Genomic DNA, 13,114 nt, shown 5'->3' with positions numbered 1-13,114 from the left:
GCTTAACCTTCAAACTTTGGTAATTCACCTATTTTTAAAATTTAGAGTTCTGTTTCTTTTGGGTACACTGACAAATTTTTTGCACTCCTGTTCACCATGTCTGTCTTCACTAGATTAGCTTATGCACCACCCTATGGTTGGTGTGTTGTGTGGTTCATGGTGGCAACTATGACAACACCAGATGCTGGCATTGTCTTAGGTATGACTGTGGTTCTGGAGAGCTCTGTGACTCCCCCTACTGACTTGGCAATTATTTCAGCTCTCACTCTAGCTGTTCACTCTCTGAAGCAGCCACATCTGCCATCTGGTCTAGATCTTGGGTTTCCATGCCTTTACCATGGGTCTTCTCACACAGCTTTGCAACTGGGTCTTGACTAAATCCCATTTCTCACCCTTCATGTGGGAACTCTTTTGTCCTAGTTTTCTTGAGATATAATTAAATATAGCAGCACTGTATAAGTTTAAGGTGTATAGCATCATAACTTGACATATATTGTGAAATATATATTGTGAAATAATTACCACAATAAATTAACATCTATCACCTCATATAGGTAAAAACTTTTTTTTTCCTTGTAATGAGAACTTTTAGGATCCACTCTCTCAGCAATGTTTAAATATACCACAAAGCAGTGTTAATTATAATTATCATGTTACATATTATATCTCCAGTAGTTACTTACCTTGTAACTGGATGTGTACCTTTTGACCACCTTCACCCAATTCCCCCAACACCTATCCCCTGACTCTGGCAATGACAAATCTAATCTCTTTTTCTATGATTTTTTTTTAAAGAGACCCCATGTAAGTGAGACCATATAGTATATGTCTTTCTCTGTCTGATTTATTTAACTTAGCATAACACCCTCAAGATCCATCAATATTGTCACAAATGGCAATATTTCCTTCTTTTTTATGGCTGTATACTATTCCCCCCACAGAGCAAGAGAGACAGACAGAGCGAGAGAGCGAGAGAGGAGAGATAGAGCCCAACCCTCATTTCTAATTTACTTTGCTTCCCTCTTGAGCCTAGAAAGGCTTTTACATGAGCTCTGGGTGGTGGGTGGTGTTCTTCCTTACCAGGTTTTCTTTCCCGGTGTACTATATGTCTTCAATTCTCCATGTTTTGTTCTTGATTGACAGCAAAAGCAAGTTTGTAGAATTCCAAATGCTTTTTAAAGTGTCTGGCTCTTTCAAATCCTCCTTGTTCTTTCAGACTTTTGTTTTTTCCATACAGTTAAATGATCCATGCCGAAATTGCCTATCCTCTCCTAGCTGGCTTAGCTCTCCTCTGTGGGTATAAATGCCACCAATTCACAGTTAGTAGGGGCTCACAAAATATGAACAATGCAGAAAAGTAGAGCCTGGTTATTATCTCAAGGTATTTTCTTGATATGAGCACATTAACACTGCCAGACATCTGGTCACTTGTGCCTTTTCTTGGCCAATACATTGTTCATGAATGTATGACTGACAACTGTAGTTGTTTAGTTTTGAGGTAGTTTTCATATGTATTATCTTATTCTGTCCAGTAGTGCAACCACAATGTTAATGTTGGATGTCCTGATCTAAATGATGCTTATGATTAAGATGGAAACTAAAGAAGTAATGCTTGTTCAAAAATATAAAGAGGGGCACCTGGGTAGCTCAGTTGGTCAAGCATCTGACCCTTGATTTCAGCTCAGGTCATGATTTCAGGGTGGTGAGATCAAGCCCTGCATTGAGCTCTGTGCTCAGCATGGAACCTGCTTGAAATTCTCTCTCTCCCTCTCCCTTTCCCCCTCCCTCCCAAGCTTTCTCTCTCTTCCTAAAATAAAATAAATAAATCTTAAAATATATATATATAAAGATAGTGCAGAAATGATGATTTTTACCCCTGGGAGTAGATTCAGTGTTTTGGGGGCCTGAAATTTATTTTAAAAGATTGAGGTTCTCTTTCAGAAAAATAATACAAAATCACAAATATAAACTATTTGAAAGCAAGTGTCAGGAGTATTACCAATAACCATGCTAAAATTGAGACAGCCAGAAATAACTACACTCACAGATGACCATTACACCCTACACAAATGGGTGCCCCATTCACCTTCTCCTTGGAGCCCCAAAATTCTCATGGCCACTTTAGTGTTTTCCTATGTGAGGGGGAATGGGATAGGTGGGAGTGGAAAGATACATTAAGTCTTCACAAACTATGGCTAAAATATTTTGCTTTTGTAAATTGTATGAAAGCATACAACATTGCCTGGGCTCCTCTCAGGACACTGAAGGGGATGAGTGCAAATGGAAGAGTCACTAGCTTCATGGTAAACCCACCCCTGATTTCCCATGCTTGTGGGATAATTAGTTGACACTAAGGGTGATTCTAATGGACAAAGAGCGAATCATGCAAGAGATGAAAATTGTGTGCTTATGTAATCAACAGTAAGGCAAGAAATGAGGAAAGGTGATTGGTAAAACAGATTACTTTTGCAAGCTTGGCTTGACTCACCAGAGTATCATTGCTAATGTTGGATGCTTATTTGCTCAGTGTTAATTCAAGGCAAGGCTAGGAGTATATTTCAGAATTTTAAGCATGCCAAAAGAACCATCACTGTTTTTGTTGCAAACTTGGAAACCTGGGATGGCTCTGCTGGTTTAAAACACTTCAATTGTGCTTCAAGTGAATGGTAAGTGGGTGTATCAGTTAGGGTTCTTCAGTAGGGTTTGAGAAATTGTCCTTGAGCCAAGTCTGGCAGCCCATCTATTTTTGTAAGTCAAGTTTGATTGGCACACAGCCAAACTCATTCATCTACATATTGTCTGTAGCAGCTTTTGGGTTACAGTGGCAGAGTGGAGTAATTGTAGCAAAGACCATATGGCTGGCAAACCCTAAAATGGTTACTATCTGGCCCCCTATAGAAAAAAAAAAAAGCTTACTGACCCCTGTTTCAGAAGGAAACAAAAGGCACACTCCAAAGGGTTTAATGAAAATTATTCAATGATGGAATTGTTTATAGGTGTGTAGACAAGCCCAAGAGATCCATGAAGGATAGCAGGGTGCCCAGAGACTAATGACTATTGGATACAGTTAATGCTCCTAGTCCTGAAGGGCCTGGGGAGGAAATGGCATTGCCAGAGCCAGGGAGCTGCAGCCATGGGAGAGGGGCCACCCCCTGCCAGAACTAAGATCAGGCAGGGCAGGGGAGAGGAATACATAACTTGATTTCTTCACCCCTTGTTATGGGTTGAATTGTGTTCCCCAGTATTCATATGTTGAAGGCCTAACCCCCAGCACCTCAGAATGTGACTGTATTTGGAGACAGGGACTTCAAAGATGTAAGGGAGATAAAATGTGGCTTGGATGGGCCCTAATCCAATATGACTGGTGTCCTTATAAAAAGAAGAGATTAGGACAGACACACACACACAGGGAATACCAATTGAGTTCCAAAGGAGAAGAAAGCCATCAGAGGCAAAGGAGAGAGAGCTCATAAGGAACGAACCTGCCAATCTCTGACTTATAGCCTTCAGAATTGTGAGAAATTAAATTTCTGTTGTTGAAGCCTCTCTGTTTGTGGTACTTTGTTACAGCAACCTCAGCGGACCAATATACCTCTCATCTTCTGAAAGTGTTTCCACCTCTATGGGCTCAACCCAACAGGAAGCCAGAGGACAGAGAGCCCAGAGGATTCTGTCTGCATAGAACAGTCTCCTGGCCAGAGTGGGGAAAAGAGAGAGAGAGATGATATGGATGGGAGGTGGTGGGTGGGAGGCAGGGAGGCAAACAGAGAACTACCAGAATGAAGGGTAAGTGCAAATAATAATAATAATAATAATAATAATAATAATATGCCTACAGAACATAAACTCTCAAGGAAAATAAGAATGTGCCCCTTGTATGTGCACCCCGATGTTTATAGCAGCAATGTCTACAATAGCCAAACTAGGGAAAGCGCCAAGATGTCCATCGACAGATGAATGGATAAAGAAGTTGTGGTATATATACACAATGGAATATTATGCAGCCATCAAAAGGAATGAGATCTTGCCATTTGCAACAACGTGGATGGAACTGGAGGGTATTATGCTGAGCGAAATAAGTCAATCAGAGAAAGACATGTATCATATGACCTCACTGATATGAGGAATTCTTAATCTCAGGAAACAAACTGAGGGTTGCTGGAGTGGTGGGGGGTGGGAGGGATGGGATGGCTGGGTGATAGACATTGGGAAGGGTATGTGCTATGATGAGCGCTGTGAATTGTGCAAGACTGTTGAATCTCAGATCTGTACCTCTGAAACAAATAATGCAATATATGTTAAGAAAAAAAAAAAAAAGAAGAAGAAGAGAGCAGGAGGGGAAGAATGAAGGGGGGGAAATCAGAGGGGGAGACGAACCATGAGAGACAATGGACTCTGAAAAACAAACTGAGGGTTCTAGAGTGGAGCGGGGTGGGAGGATGGGTTAGCCTGGTGATGGGTATTAAAGAGGGCACGTTCTGCATGGAGCACTGGGTGTTATGCACAAACAATGAATCATGGAACACTACATCAAAAACTAATGATGTAATGTATGGTGGTTGACATAACAATAAAAAAATTTAAAAAAAAAATATGCCCCTTGTTTTAAAACTTCAAAGGACAAATTCATACTCTTACTTAGTGGAAATATATCTAAAGACTGAAAGCTTCAATTTCTCATAAAATGCATGAATATAAAAATGGTCTTTTGGAATTTAATCTATTGGTAGGCAAAGAGTTCTGGCATTTGACTTGCAATTAAGATAAGTTGTCTCCCAGTTAATTATAGGTCCATAGTTTGAACACTTAGGTTTGGACTTTTCCAGAACATTTATTAAATGCTTATGAAAAAGCATGGAGCTAAGTGCTCTGCAGGATAGAATGTTTCATACAAGGTATTTTATGGTACCCCAGTGCCTCTGCCAGGAGGCATTTAAGCAGACCCAGAACTTGCATTTGACTGGGAGAACTAGACCCAGAACTTGCATTTGACTGGAACAACCAGTAAAGGCATTGTGCATATGGCAACATTTAAGGTATATCTTGTTTTCTAGGATGGGAACAAAGTCTGGGTCCTTAGGTGGATGGCCCAGTGTAGTTACTACCATGAGAGTAGCTACACAAGATGGCAGGCACATCCAGGAAGAGCCTACAGGAATCACCACTGGATGTCAGTCTCCAGGTCTGGCCAATTGGTGAGGTCTCTAGAGGTGTTAGTGGAAGGTGCCTGGAAGACTGAGACCATAAAAGCGCTTCATATGATCAGCAGAAAGATCAGCTCAGGGGACAATGAAATAGCTGAAAGGCACTCATGGGGAGGGGAAGAAAGAGATAACCAAATTTAAGAAAAAAAGTTTGGAGAGGGGAGATAGGGTTGTTTTCATATGGAGGTGAGGCATGGAGGGCAAGCCCCAGGGACAGGAGAAAGGTAAGAGGAGCCAAAATACTATGTAAAAAGGGGAAAGGTTGAGAGATAAGCCAGGCCAGCAGAATCCAGGAGAGGTAGGGAAAAGGAGAGGAGTATGTCAGGGGCAGCTAGAGAAGTTGTGTCCGTAGTTCACATTGCTAATCCTGGACTCTTGTCCATGTCCCTTGGTGTTTCCAAGAGAGATGGCTGCTAGGATGGATTCTGCCTTACTGGATCTTGAAGGAGGAGCAGAGGACAGAGGAGGCAGAATGAGCCAATTTCACAGCCAGTTCAGGGAATGGCAGTACTTTTGATGGGCTAGAGCGGAGTTCTGTGGAAAGGGCCAGGAGAAGAGTCTGTAAAACTGGGGTGTGCCAGGTCCAGGAGAATCCCTGAGTGCTCAACCAAGTGGTGTGGACTACTGGATGGAATAGAAAGGAAGCAATCATTAGAGAATTTTTAAATAAAAAAAAACTATTTTCTGGTGTTTTGGAAAGACCAGTTTGAGGCTGAACATAAAATTGATTTGAAAGGGGTGCCTGGGTGGCTCAGTCAGTTAAATGTCAAACTCTTGATTTTGGCTCAGGTCATGATCTCAGGGTCCTGTAAGCCCCACACCAGGTTCCGAGCTCAGCAGGGAGTCCGCTTGAGATTCTCTTTCTCCCTCTCCCTCTGCCCCTTCCCACCATGTGTGTGTGCTCTCTCTCTCTATAAAAGAAATAAATCTTTTAAAAAATTGATTTGAAGGACAGTGAGTGGTCTGAGGCAGTGAGAGTGGTTATGAAACTATGAAAATAATTTAGAGGTAAATAATTAAGTGTTTATCATGGTAATGATATTTGAAAGGAAGGGTGGAATATTAAAGGGATTAACGGCTTATGTGTAACAGCATAAAAAGCTTATAAGTGTTTTTATACTGATTCTAAGTAGAACTATTAAAAATATATATATATAGTATTATATATATAATTAGATTTCATAAATTTAGAGCAAGAGTTAAAGAAATGCTAACACCTGGTCATACTTAGATATTTTCCTTTCACTTAACCATTTTTTTCCACATGTTTTCTCTGAGGCATGTATATAACTATCTCACCCAAATGTTTTACTTTATAACCAAACCTTCAGGAGTATCTACATGATCTTGGCTGGCTTCAGGATTTCAATGTAGTTTAGAAATGTTTACATCATCAGAATTTCCCAGACATCCTACATAATCTGTCTGTAACTTATCCCTGATAAAAATAGATACAGAAGAGTCCTGTCCCAACTCAGAGCATGACCCACCCCTGCGCTGCCTCCTTCCACCCCGTGCCACTTTAAAAAATGTGCTAAACAAAAGCATTAGGCAGACCTCTCCTTCTATTCTCCTCAAGTCTCAAGCTCTACTGCCATCTTTGATAGGGACTTTTTAAAATCTAAACTATAACTCTTGTTGTTTACACATTCTGCCAAGTCCCCCTTGCAATAGAAAAAGGTTTTGATTTCTTTGGACACACAGAGATCCAGGAAATCCACGGGCGCATGAATTCCAATATTTGTTGTAGTTTTTGTTTCCATTCTCTTCACAATTTTAAATTTAAACTGAACTGAAATAGTGTGAAGATTATTTCCATGGAATGAATCTGCATACCAACATTGTGAAACGGAATTAATATCTTTCCTAATCAAAAGCACATGCATCATGTTTTTCTCTTTTAAGTAATTACCAATATTGATTAGGGTGGGGCAGGCTAGCCACAGCCATTTTTAGAGTTATGAAAGGTCATCAGGACATAGTTTTATAAATGCATTTAAAATAAGCAGGATATTAAATATCTAAGGCACCTTTGAGATGATCTAGTGTAGCCCAGCTCCTTACAAAAAAGCCCAGCTCTGGCTTACCCAAGGGTGCACATCTACTGGGGGGGAGACTTGGACGTGATAGCAATCTGGGTCTGATACCCAGGTGCTGACATAATGCACATGGACCAAAAAGAGGACTGGTTTTTGGTGGTGGACATAAAGAATAAAAACACAGGTATTTTGACATGTGGACTAGAGAATTTAAAAATAGCAATCAATTGATTAAGTCAGTAGATAAACATGATTTATTACTTTGTCTATAAAAGTCATTTCAATACAATAAAGTTTAGACTACACGGGGCTGTTCTTGACTCAGTCTTGGCAATGCTTAGTCATTTGGTTTGGTCCCTTCCGCAGTTAAACTGTGAATACATAGACTAGCTCCTACAGAAGCAGGAGTGCCCTGCCTGTCATTGTCTGTCTTTAGTGCCTGGGAACATAGCTGTACCATTCACACATTTTTCAGGTTATAAACATGGTGCACAATTCACAACCCAAATGATAAACACCAAAAAAGAATATGACTAATATTTCCCTAGGTTCATTTTGTATTCAAAGAGGACTCATTTGGACACACCCAATGCAGTTGTTAAAATATGTCTTAAGAAAAATAAATATTCTTCCCAATGTATTTATAAGGATTAATTTTTTTGTCTCCTGCCCTAATTATAACAAAATTGGGAGACCATAATTTGAAAATTAGGAAGCATATTCTTGGCCTTCAGAATGTGGTGCTGAAAATCCAGTCTTTTGAACCATATTTATAAATATATAAAGTTGCAAATTTTAATATGCTTAGAAGAAAAAAAAATAAATGATTTTGCTTAGATTCCCTGATTCTCTTTAAAGATGAAAATATACAATAATACAGCCCTACCGTCTAGCCGTTGAAGGACAGTTTTTCATGTACTTTCTTGTTTACCTCATTCTACTGTAGCCCCCAATTTCCAGACATACAGTTAGGTAGGATTTTGAAATACTCATTGTTGAACATGTTGAGGTTTTAAAATTAGAATGAAAACTGCCTTTTCTATCAGTGGAATATCTTTATTCTAGAAATTGAACTCCGTTTTCATGCTTTGAAGTCTCTGCTTCATCTTTATTGTAATTTCTGCTTCCCTTTGAGGTTTTCTCTTGTTAGCTCTTAAAATTTCTGTCACATCCTTGCCACTCTATTAGCATATGTGTATCCATACCAGCCCCCTTTCCACTGAGCTGTGGGCTGCAATTCATTCTGACCTTTCTCTTCTCCAAGGTTTTTCATATCTTGCTTGATATTCAATGCCAGGGATTATGTCTGCAGTTTTTTTCCCTTTTAGCAAAAGGGATCCTTTCCTTCATATCTAATTACAGGTAAAATATAGGTATAGGTAAATCATGACAAGTCTGTTTCAAAGTCAACAAAATAGAAATAACTAGAGAAGCTTAGCTGGAGATCGAGTTTTGGATCAGTCCAAGAGAGTGATGTTTTGTCATGGCAGTTACTCTGTCCTCAATCTTTCTAGTGGCTGTGAAATCCCTACTTTCTTCTGTTTTAACTTTGCTGACACTATACTTTTCTTCTGGAATGTCTGTAGCAGAGAAGGAACTTAGGGCAGGATGGTTGTCTTTATCGTGCTGCCAAGAAAGAGTATGAAGAGCAACAATGCTCAGTGTCATAAAACTGGGCATTGCTCATTTATTTTTATAATTAATACCATATAATTACCATGAAGATGTTTTAATGGTACTTAAAAGAAAAACAAAGATTAAATCTTGGGAAAGCATACTAATAATTTAGCTACAGGAAAGCTGATAAGGAACATTCCTAGCACAGTAAAATTTTAGCCTTGGGGTGCATTGATTCTAATTTTGTGATAGTTCCCATAAGATTTGGCTGAAGTACTTTTACTTCATCAATTTGCTTAAGCAAATGCATTCATGGCTCACAGAGGCTCAGGGTTTTTTACTAGCAGGTCATTTATTGATGACTGACAAGTACTGATCATAAAGGACCACTTGTCTGTTTATTGTGGGAGATTCCTAAAGATCTCTACCAACCATCTTTTGCTAGTTCACATCTAGTTGCTGTGTATATTTGAAAACAGTAGTTGCTTTTCCTTGAAAATCTTTTATTCATTTATTGTTCAATTAAAACAAATATTTGACTACTACAAATGAATTTCTTAATTTAGTATTTTTCTTATTAAACAAAATTTCATAAAGATTACTGAGTCTAGGAATATTTAATCAAGAAGAATATATTAACTAGTTGTAGGGTATTAGAAGTCAGGTAACCTGGGTTCTTATATTGGATGCACTCTTTATTAGTTGGGTGCATGTTACACAAGTCACCTAATTAGCCTTAACCTTAGTTAATTTATAAAATGAGGGTATTAGCTACCTGCATGGCATCATAAAATCTTCACAAGGATAAAGAGAAATTTGTGTAAAAAGGTTTTGCTAAATTGTAAAATGTAAAGTCATTGGCATTGGCTTCTGGCAGCTAAGTTGGATGATATAATGGTGTGCCTCTCTTCTACCTTCTATGATTTTAAGCTCATTTTTAGAACATTAAAAAATTGCATCAGTCAGCAAAATTGTCCATTTGTGTTTCAAAAATAGCACCTAAAATGTCTCTCATGCCCACATTGACTGTAATGATACAACGAGGCTCCCAGAACTTTCCTGTTGTAGACATTTACACCTTGTGGATAGAACCAGGCTTCCTGGCCTGCTTGGGGTTCTGGTAGGCCAGTGAGTTTCATGCTTTGTGTCCTAAGCCCAGGATGTATTTAGTCTTCAAAAAAGGCTTTAGTTTATTCTACTTATTGTTCTTACTGTTGTTCTCAGATGAATGACTTTTAAAAAAAATTTGTATTCATATTTATTTTATGCTATGATATAATATGACTAACAATATTTTTTAAATGGAATAGACATCCATTATGTCCCTGCAGAGAGATAAGGTTTTCCTGCTTTCCTGAGAGAAAATGGTACCTGTGGCTACATTCACAGAAGCCATGGATTTATCTACAGAATAATTAAATTCATGGCACTTGCAGATTTCTTTTAGTGGGTAGAGTGAGTGAACCAAGAAAAGGACTATCCTTTTCACCCCACCTTTGTTTGAATGTTCCAGAGATTGCAGGATTTATACAGCTGGATTCACACTGAGTCCACAGGGAACATCTGTGCTGTCCCCATCCAGAGTACTTTGGGGAGTAAGGGATGGGAGCCTAGATTACTATTCTAGTAATCAGAGTTCTCCAGAGTAACAGAACCAGTAGGCTGTGTGTGTGTGTGTGTGTGTGTGCGTGTGTGTGTATGTAAATAAATATTTTATTTATATATATTTATAGATGTAAAATTTCTTTTAAGGAATTGGCTCATATAATTGTGGATGTGTAAATTCAAAATGGGCAGGGAAGACCAGCAGGCTGGAGGTCCTGAAAGAGCTGATATTGCATTTTAAGTCCCAAGGGCATCTGCTAGCAGAATTCCTTCTTACTGGGGGAGGTCAACCTTTGTTCTATTCAGACCTTCATCTAATTAGTTGAGGTCCAACCAAATTGTGGAAGGCAATCTGTTTTACTCAAAGTCCACTGACAAAAGTCTTAATGTTACCCAAAAAACACCTTTACAGAAACATGCAGAAAAATGTTTTTGACCAAATTGACACATACAATTAATTATCAGAGTATAAAGTTGAAAGACTTATGTGTCATCCCTGTGACTGTTAGCGGGGCTGCTTCCATCAGAAGAAGGTTGTATCTCTGGTAGCTACTCTGAGATAGGTTTTGGCAGCCCAGTGGCAAAGTTAAGAGCAAGAAGGTAGTGTCTGTGAGCATGCCTGGGCCTTCAGCCACTTGTCTTCTGACTGTGCAGGTGAGATGAGCCACGTGCAGGATGTGGGCACTGCTGACCCCCCAGCCTGATGCAGAGCCAAGTGCAATGACCACCTTAAGGTGTGGGATCAAGAGACATTGCTTGAATGTGCTGAGGTGAAATTTCAAATAACTGAATAATGAAACCAATTTTTAAATCATTACCTTTCATATTTTACTCAAGGAAGTAAATAGATTTTTGTGGTTTGGTTAGTTTGGCTTTTAGGGCATTGCTTCTCCTTTCATTGACTACTTAGAGACGGTCATTTAGCAGTTATATTAAGTTTACCCACAATCTAACTGTCCTCACTCAAACACACATAAATGTTCTGGGCTAGGTGTTGCACGGACTATTGATAACCAGAAATGCTTAAATAGAGCCATAGAGATCTAGCAGTTAATTCTGCTGTTAGATTTCCTGTTGTCTAAAACAGTGCTTTCCTGCAATACTTTTCACTTTGTCAAACTGTTGCTGAAAATTCCACCATATTTTCTACTTGTAGGGGTCTTTGTTTGGAGGGTCTGTGTGGGGGTGTGCACAAGGATTCATCAAAGGAACTACTGAGCATATTGCTTTTAGGTTAGGTTTCATGAATGTCTGTTAATCTCTGTTCCCTTGGTGCTCTTTATGTCTCTAACTTGACTTTGAGTCCTCTGTTGAATATATATATGGTGCTCATTTGCCACATTATATGGTAGAGACATCGATGGATCATCCCAATCTAATGATTGACAGAAGATACATATTATTCAATAAAATGTCACATTTTAATAGCAAAAAGATTGTCAGAACACAGAATATTGACATTCCACACTAAACTTCAGACCTACAGTGGTTTATTTAGGGTTGAGAATGACAGATCTTCCAAAGCTTTCACATTTCTCATTTGGGTATTACTATAATTGGTAGCTACAGTTACACATGTCTTATATTCCAAATTGTCTTTCAAGTATTGATTTCCTGAACATCACAAATAGAGCAATGATAAAGATTTGCCACAAGATGACATCAGGATCATATTAAAAAATGGGAACTCAAGGAGGGACATTGAAAAAGTCATAGTATATGTGACCCACATGCCACCAAAAAATGATAATAGGATGTCTATAATTTATTTCAAAAAACTTCAGAGACAGTATGATATAAATGGGTGCATTAGTTAATTTTAACTGACTCCAGTAATCCAGCATTTTATTAGAAAGACCACACTCCAGAGGTGACTACTAAAAGGGCTGGAGCTCTTTTATCTACATCAATACTGGAGCCTTTTCTTCATAATACAATAATGCCACAATAAATTTTTATTGCTAAAATAAGTGACTTGTTAATTAGCATAATGGGTGTTAGAAATACGTTTGCCTTGCTATTCTAGATCACGTGGCTTTGTTAAATGATTATGAAGATACTCCTTACCTGTGGCATTAACCGGGGCATGAATACAGCGAAGCTTCATCTAAGTGTCTCTCCTTATACGGACCTGAGTGCAGATGCTGGGAGGAATCAGGTGATCAGATACTAAGTGTGAGGCCAACAGAACATTTTCTGTAGGATATGTAGCACCTGCCTTGAGTGAACCTGTGTGGCTAGATCCCCTAAACCAGTATTTACTGGGCTTACAAAATATGTATGAACATGCTGGCTTATAAATATTTGCTTAATAAGTGTTAAGATATGTGCTCCAAGGTTGCTTTCATTAAAATCTACTAGAAAAGTTGTGTCAAAGAGCTGACCCTCACCTGCCTCTAACCCTTTGAGGGCAATTGTTATCTATTAAACTTACCCAAGACATTTGTTCAAAATGAGCCTCTCTTGTCATCACCTAAAGGGATAATAAACAGTAAACTGTAAACTTCTGGTCCCTCTGGGATTGCCATCAAGTCATTGTCTTTTTTTTTTTTCTTAAGATTTCCTTCCTTCCTTCCATCTTCCTTCCTTCCTTCCTTCCTTCCTTCCTTCCTTCCTCTCTTTCTTTCTCTCTTCCTTCCTCTCTTTCTT

The sequence above is a fragment of the Halichoerus grypus genome, chromosome 13 (genome assembly GCF_964656455.1).
Source record: "Halichoerus grypus chromosome 13, mHalGry1.hap1.1, whole genome shotgun sequence".
NCBI lineage: Eukaryota > Metazoa > Chordata > Mammalia > Carnivora > Phocidae > Halichoerus > Halichoerus grypus.
The sequence above is the reverse complement of the archived record's forward strand: the minus strand, read 5'-3'. Positions refer to the sequence as shown.